Source organism: Pteropus alecto, unplaced genomic scaffold (genome assembly GCF_000325575.1).
Source record: "Pteropus alecto unplaced genomic scaffold, ASM32557v1 scaffold577, whole genome shotgun sequence".
In the NCBI taxonomy this organism is placed as follows: domain Eukaryota; kingdom Metazoa; phylum Chordata; class Mammalia; order Chiroptera; family Pteropodidae; genus Pteropus; species Pteropus alecto.
Window position 1 is genome coordinate 371511 of NW_006440152.1, and position 7979 is coordinate 379489.

Here is a 7979-nt window from a genome sequence, read left to right on the forward strand (position 1 = left end):
TATAATATAACATCATATATGATATATTTATTGATATATAACATATTATAGATAATATAAATATATTTATGTTTATAATTATAACATAATATATTATATTATGTCAATAAATATATATTTATATCTTATCTATTGTATATTGCATTCTCTATATAGACAGTAATACACCCCAGTTCATAAATGGTATTTTAAGATGACATAAAAATCTTCTATATACTTTCCCCCAAACTTTTCTACAATGAGTATGCCTTACTTTTATAATCGGAAAAGAGGTTATGTTAAAAAATACATACAAAGTATTAAAAAATTATTCCAAGGCAAATACTATTGAAAAAGGTCTCAAAACTGATTTACTAGTATTAAGGAAGTACAAATGATTTCAGTCACACAGTGCTCCAGAAGTTGAGGGCGTGCAGGCCCCACAGGATCACTCTTAGGATGTGCTCCCCAGGCAGGTGAATGCCTTTTAATGTATTTGTTTATTTTTTTTTCTAACAGGGAATGTTATTGATCCTTTTTGGCATAATTTAAATAGAACTGAAATTATATAAAGATAGACTTCGAAAAATATCTCTCGTAAAACGACAAAGATGACAATATAAAAAAGAAACCATCTGGTGGATTTATGAGTTTATTCAGATTAAACCAAATCCTAAGACCTCAGCATGAAGCCTCTCTTCTTTACTTCCTTGAGGAAAGCAGACCCTGTATTAACTAGAGCATGTACAGACCACTTTATTGCATTTCTTTGGCACGTATCAATGTTAAAATCCCCAGAGCCCTTTCTACATCTGTTTCCCCTACAGAACATCAGCTCCCTGGCGTAATAGAGTGCTTTAGGTGTATCGCTTACTGAAATGTAAACTCCTGGAGAGCAGGAAGAGCCTATAACCAATGCCTGGTGTGAAGTACACACTCAATAAATGGTTGTTGAAAGCAATTATTAGGTATGCTGTGACTGCTATTCTTTCATTGTCTTTCCAGGTGCTCCTTTCCTCGGGTCGCCCAGTCCTGTCTGTTGGCCCTGTTGCCATCCCCTACCCAAGAGAGCAGTAGGCTCAGCTCCCTTCCTCTATGGATGCAGGGCCTTTTGGATTTGGGCCCTCGTAGGCTCCTTCAGGCCAAGTTAGCTGACAATCCCCTCCAGAATCCCTGTACTTTCCTTCTGAAAGGACTCTTCTTTAGGCCATTGCTCACTATTTGGCTTCCTCAGCCAAATCCTCTTCCCAACTGCTCACAAATGTCAGGCCCATTTTAACTACCAGGCTTCTGATCAGTTAACAGAATTCTCTTTTTCATTACAGCTCTATGGCTTTCACTAACTATCCTGTCTTCTTTCTGGCTTTCTCGTGCTTTTTGAACTCTTGAAAATAGTTCCTCTTTCCTCTTCATGTCTCTGCTATTTATCTGCTTTTCTTTCACTAGTAGCCTTTAAATCAAGTCACCATACTCCCACATACCAGGCTTTTCTATCTCATGTCTGGGGTTAGCAGACATCTCTCAGGAAAGAATTCTTACCAAGTACTGCTCTCCTGGCCTTCATTCCCTTCACAGCAAACTAACATACTTTGTCCATGTTTACATTTCATGTAGTTGGCCGTGGTGTGGTCCACTACTATACAGCAGACTCTTTGTTTTGGTAAGGGCTGGTTTGACTTCTCGTTCTCCAAAGATTTGTTACCTCTTGCCTTCAAGCAGGGCCTAATCACCACATCTTGACAAAAATCCTTACTTAACCTAATTACTACCCCTTCCCAAAATCTCCCTGTATGGTCTTTCTACCACTGATTCCCTCCTCAAGCTCATGCAATCTGGGTTCCCCCAGCACTTGCTGGAAACTACTCTAAGGTCCCCAGGGGCCAGCTCCTGGCCAAATCCAATGGTCTGTTCTATATTTTCCTTTATTGGCTACAGAGTTATTTGTCATTTGCCTTTCTGAGCTCCCCTTGCCCCTGCCACTTTGCTTTTCATTACCTGCCACTTCCCCTGGCATCTTCCTTACCCCTTGGACTATTTGCTTTCAACTTCTCTGACTCCTAAACTCGATCTCTGTCTCAGCCTGTGGCTGTATCTTTTCTTCCCACTGCTCCCACAAACGACTTTGTTATTTACACTATCTTTATTCGTTTACTCATTCTTTCTTTTATTCAAGCATTTCTTGGATGGACCTTCTATATGACAGGCAATGAGAATACATTGGTGAACAATGGAAACAATACCAATTAAGAGTTTGAATTTGGGGGTTCAAATCCCAACTATGCTGTTTACTAGCTGTGTGACCTTGGGCAAGTTACCTAACCTCTCTCTGCTTCAGCTCCATCATCTGTATAATGGTAATAAGGAACAAGCTCACTGGGTGAAGTATAAAAATAACTCTCAGAGTAGGGAGAAGCTGCCCCCTTCTGGCAGATTTTGGGCAAATACACTAAAGTTTTGAATGCTTCATTTCTTAAGCGCTATGTGAAAGGCAAGGGAGTTGGCACGTTGAAGCCCTTATCTCAGGGCAACAGTCCTATGAAGTAAGGCCTAATACTTTTCTTCACATTTTGCCACAGGAAAAGTGAACTGGTCATTTTGTGTCCGTACATGCACGGACGGAGAGGTTTCCTCCACACTGTGCACTGTCTCAGTCACAGTTTTTGGTAAGCCCACCAGCTAACCCTTGCCAAATGAGTAAAAAACAAACGTCACTGGAAAGCTTCTTTGAAAAGGAGGAAAAAGCCAACTATGAGACAGAAGACTCTAAGACTGCCAACAAAAAGAAAGCTGCGTTTAAAAGAAATACTGAGTCCTACTTAAATTACGGGTTCATTGCAACAGGTGATTCACATTCTCCAAGCCCGCTTTGTATAATATGGGGCAACCAGCTATCCAACAAAGCCATGAAACGTTCAAAATTGCTTTGCCACATGGAGACCAAGAATCCTGCATTAAAACACAAGGCTTTAGAGTTTTTCAAAAGAAAAAAAAACGTGAACACGAAGAACAGAAGCAATTATTGAAGGCCACCACTTCATCAAACATCTCTACACTGAGAGCATCATTCTTAGTGTCTAACCGCATTCCTAAAGCTAAGAAACCCTTTACTATTGGTGAAGAGTTGATCCTGCATGCTGCTAAGGACATTTGTTGTGAACTTTTAGGAGAGGCTGCAGTTCCAAAGGTGGCATATTTTCCTCTTTCAGCTAGCACCATAACTAGATGAATTGATGAAATAGCAGAGGATATTGAGGCACAACTGTTAGGATTAGTGAGTCACTGAGGTACACAATCCAGGTTGATGAGGCTACTGATGTTGAAAACAAAGCAACAATACTTGTTTTTGTGTGATCTGTTTTTCAGGAGGATGTGCAGGAGGATCTCATGTGCACTTTTGTTGCAATCCAACACCACAGCAACAGAACTATTCAAGTCTTTGAATGATTACATATCAGGAAAAGTGAACCGGTCATTTTGTGTCCGTACATGCACGGACGGAGAGGTCGCCATAATGGGAAAGCTTTCTGGTTTCACTATTCAGGTCAAAGAGGTCGCTTCTGAATGTGCGTCTACACACTGTGTCATCCATAGAGAAATGCTGGTTAGCCAGAAAAAAGTCACCTGAACCTAACAATGTTTTATAGGATGCGATTAAAATTATCAGCCACATTAAAGTACATGCCCTTAACTCATGTCTGTTCATGTACCACTGTGAGATGGACACAGAGCACACGCGTCTTCTCTTATATACAGAAGTAAGAGGGCTTTCTACAGGTAGATCGCTGGCCAGCATTTTTGAGTTATGGGACCTGCTCCAGAGATTTCTTTTAGAAAAACAGTCACCACTGGCAGCACATTTCAGTGACACAGAATGGGTCGCAAAACTTGCTTACTCGTGTGACATATTCAACCTGCTTAACCAACTCAATCTGTCACTTCAGGAGAGAACGACAACTATGTTCAAGTCAGCAGATAAAGTGGCTGCATTCAAAGCCAAACAGGAATTATGGGGGCGACGAGTGAACATTGGGATTTTTGACATGTTTCAAAGAGTAGCAGAGATTTTGAAAGAGACTGAGCCAGGCCTTCTTTCTCCCAGCTGGTACATCACCATCTATATCTGCTTTCAAAAGAGGTTGAACATTACTCCCAAGCACAAAAGATACCCCGACCTGGAAAGGAATGGATCCATGACCCATTTGTGAATAAGCCAGGTGAATCAGCTTTGTCCATGCTAGAAGAGGATCAACTACTTGAGATCGCAAATGACGGTGGCCTTAAATTATGTTTGAGACAACTTTAAATCTCCCTACGTTCTAGGTTAAAGACAAGGTGGAATATCCTGATTGCCACAAAAGCACTGAAAAGCCTGCTTCCATTTCCAACATCCTATCTTTGGGAAGCAGGATTTTCTGCAGTGACAGCAACCAAAACGAGATTACGGAGTAGACTGGACATAAGCAACACCTTTTGGGTGTCACTGTCTCCCATCATCCCCAGATGGGACTGTCTAGTTGCAGGAAAACAAGCTCAGGGCCCCACTGATTCTGCATTATGGTGAGTTGTATAATTATTCCATTATATATTACAATATAATAATAATAGAAATAATGTACACAATAAATGTCATGCACTTGAATCATCCTGAAACCATCCCCTCGCCACACCAGTCTGTGAAAAAGTTGTCTTCCATGAAACCAGTCCCTGGTGCCAAAAAGGTTGAGGACTGCTGTAATACATACAGGAAACAATTTTTGTGTTTTGTATATGTATTAAAAAACAATTTTGTACTTTACTAAACATTAGTTCTTGGTTCTCTTTTCATGATAGCAGATCTCCTTCATTCATTTTACAAGTTGCACAGTATGTGCCATAATTCGTTGAACCATTTTCTTATTGAAAAACAGTTGGTTATTTCTACATTTTTGCTATCAAATAGTGCTGCGATGAGTGCTGCTGCACACATGTTGTTATGCACTTGTGCTACTTCTGTAGCTTAGAGTCCTAGAAATGTAACCTCTGGGTCATAGGGTGCAGACAATTTAAATATTGAGAGAGAATGCAAACTTGTTCTTCTAATGCGGTTGTAACAATTTTCACCTTCATGACAGTGTGTCACTGCCCATTTTCCCATACTCTAGCCTTAAGAGGGTACTGTTAACCTATTTAAATTTTTGCAAAACAATTAGGCAAAAATGCTACTGCATTGTTGTTTAATTTTCATTTTTTTATTAGTATAGTTACATAGCTTTTCATAAGTCTATATACCACTTATATTTCCATTCCCATGAATTGACTCAGGTCCTTTATCCATTTTCTTATTGAATTTTGAATGTTTCTTAGTGCTTTCTATGTGCTTTTTATACAGTATGAATATTAATTCTATCGTGTATTGTATCTATTTAATCTAACCCGTTAATCTGTATTTTAACTTTGTTAATGGCCAGCACTGACTTCCCCACCGCTGTGCTTGGAATCACTCTGTATATGATGTGCACCCCCAGAGTTCCACAGAAGAGTGAGGATGCTCTTGCCTTGTCAGTTCCTGCCTGAAGGTCCATACCACAGGGGACATGGGGCATTGGCCTCAGGGTGGTGAGGTTGGAGGAGGGGAACACTACAGAAAATATGGAAGGGAAAGATCAAGGTTCCAGGACCTCAGACCAGAGGCTCTTATACCCTGACTGGTGACAGGAAGTTACCCAAGTGGCAAAACCCGCCAGGGAGCTTATCTGAGGGCGGCCCTGGGCCCAAGTTTCATCATCAGCTCTTTTTATTTTTAGCCTATGCCACCTCTCAGAGTAACCAGTTCTATTAATGTCCATGCAGTTCGGTGCCTGGGCCCAGGGCAGAAGCGAGCAGCTAAAAAGGACTCTGTTAGGCCTTGTGCTGGGCAATTTGCTGCACTTGATTAGCAGTTGTCTGCCTCGAGCTATCTGGAGCCCTTTGCCTCTATCCTCCCCCATACTCACCATCAAGTGATGGTGAGTTTTACCCAGTAAATATTGAATTAACCTCCCTCTTTTTCCCTTGGTTTAGGCCCTTTCATCTTAATTAGCCCATAATACTAACATACCTTTAGTTTCCCTTTTAACTTCTGGGAGGAAGTGCTGTGAAAAATTCTTCATCAGCTCTTACAACAAGCCATTTCCACTAATAAAAAAGAAAGATTTCTATTACTGCTAATGTATAGATTTCATAATTCTGCCTTCTTTTTTTAAAAAAAGTTTTCTTTTTCAATTATAGTTGACATTCAATATTATATTAGTTTCAAGTGTACAGCGTGCTGGTGAGATATTTATATAACTTATGAACTGATCCTCCTGATAAGTCTAGTATCCACTTAACATCATACAAAATTATTATGATATTTTTGACTATATTATATTTCCTATGCTGTACTTTATATTCCCATGACTATTTCATAATTGCCGATTTATATTTTGTAATCCTTCCAACTTTTTCACCCAGGCCTCCAAAGCCCCTCCCATTTGGCAACCATCAGTTTCTTCTCTGTACCTATGAGTCTGTTTCTGTTTTGTTTGTTCATTTATTTCATTCTTTAGATTCCACACATAAGTGAAATTATATGGTATTTGTCTTTCTCTGTCTGACTTATTTCACTTAGCATAATACCTTCTAGGTTCATCCATGTGTCGCAAATGGTAGGATTTCATTCTGTTTTATGGCCAAGTAATACTTCCTTGTATACAAGTACCACTTCTTCTTTATCCATTTGTCTATTGATAGACACTTAGATTTCCTCCATACCTTGGTTATGGAATGAACATATGAAGGCATATGTCTTTTCAAATTAGTGTTTTGCATTTCTTTGTTTAAATACCCAGAAGTGGAATTGCTATTTAAATTTTTGCAAAACAATTAGGCAATGAGTCCTTCTTTGTCTCTTGTTATAGCCTTTGTTTTAAAGTTTATTTTATCTGGTATAAGTATTGCTACACTAGCTTTTGTTTGCTTCTTTCCATCTTCATGAAATATTATTTTCCATCCCTTTACCTTTAGTTGTGTGTGTCTTTCAATCTGAAGGGAGTCTCTTGTAGGCAGCATATGTAAGGATTTTATTTTCTTATTTATTCAACATCCTATATCCTTCGATTGGAACATTTAATCCATTTACATTTAAATATTTACATATGTAGATATATAGTTATTGCCATGTTATTATTCATATTTTTTTATCTTTTTCTCCTTTTTCTTCTTAAAGAAGTCTCTTTAATATGTCTGGTTAGTTGTAATGAACTCCTTTAGCTTTTTCTTGTCTGGATAGAAAAGTGAAAACTTTTAACCGACACCATTAACAAAGTTAAAATGTTTCTTAGTGCTTTCTATGTGTACAATACACGATAGAATTAATATTCATACTGTATAAAAAGCACATAGAAAGCACTAAGAAACATTCAAAATTCAATAAGAAAATGGATAAAGGACCTGAGTCAATTCATGGGAATGGAAATATAAGTGGTATATAGACTTATGAAAAGCTATGTAACTATACTAATAAAAAAATGAAAATTAAACAACAATGCAGTAGCATTTTTGCCTAATTGTTTTGCAAAAATTTAAATAGGTTAACAGTACCCTCTTAAGGCTAGAGTATGGGAAAATGGGCAGTGACACACTGTCATGAAGGTGAAAATTGTTACAACCGCATTAGAAGAACAAGTTTGCATTCTCTCTCAATATTTAAATTGTCTGCACCCTATGACCCAGAGGTTACATTTCTAGGACTCTAAGCTACAGAAGTAGCACAAGTGCATAACAACATGTGTGCAGCAGCACTCATCGCAGCACTATTTGATAGCAAAAATGTAGAAATAACCAACTGTTTTTCAATAAGAAAATGGTTCAACGAATTATGGCACATACTGTGCAACTTGTAAAATGAATGAAGGAGATCTGCTATCATGAAAAGAGAACCAAGAACTAATGTTTAGTAAAGTACAAAATTGTTTTTTAATACATATACAAAACAAAAAAAT